Raw genomic sequence first — 901 nt, 5'->3', positions numbered from 1 at the left:
ACGTGTAATGCTTTAAGAGTTTTATTCACTACCTTAGTCTCAGTCAAATTTCGAACCTAAATGCTATTGTAAGACAAATAATCACCAAGACTTTGCGTGCATCTGTATATGTGTACTAACCAAACCTTACTTGTCCCAAAAACAAGTTAAACTAAACAAACACAAAACTCACATGCACGTAGTTCAGAAAGATTCTTATGAAGTGCAGGTGTAACGTAATGTGGCACTCGGCAGTAACCCCTTGTATCCCATAATATAACCTAATAGATGTTCCATGTTGCAAGTGACACAACACACAAAATAGTACACTGATCATGGGATCCTTTTCAGCCAAGCCTCAACCCAACCGAATGATCAACATTTTATATGTACTATCCTTCGTATCTATCTTAATAACTTTACAAAAGAATATGATTACTTTTTGTTCATGTAAATAGTGTTTTCTTTTGGCAAATTGCATTTGTTTACTACTTAATTAACTTGGTATTTGTAAGTTGTAACAATAACTACATTGAATAAGAGATTAAGGAATTATACCCACGATCTTATCAAGTATGTATGAGGTATTTCTTTTACCTGTATACCCTTGTAAATGTCCATGCTTAATTTTTTTTAGTTCTCACAGTATTTTCTAATCCGACAGGTTAAAGATTAATCTGCTGTGGTATTTAACTTTATTTAAGGGTTTGCTACTAGCCAATACATTGTTGCATGTACAAGGCGAAATTCAAATCCCAAACACCTACTTAAGCGGACTAGCAAATTAATCATTAGACCAACCCAACTTAGTTAAATATCCATGCTTAATTATATATGTCAAAATGTAATATACTTAAAGAACCAATTTGCATACAATTAATTACTTCTATAACTATGATAAATAAGTATGTATATATTAAGA

The sequence above is a fragment of the Arachis duranensis genome, chromosome 3 (assembly GCF_000817695.3).
Source record: "Arachis duranensis cultivar V14167 chromosome 3, aradu.V14167.gnm2.J7QH, whole genome shotgun sequence".
NCBI lineage: Eukaryota > Viridiplantae > Streptophyta > Magnoliopsida > Fabales > Fabaceae > Arachis > Arachis duranensis.
Note: the sequence above shows the minus strand (reverse complement) of the source record.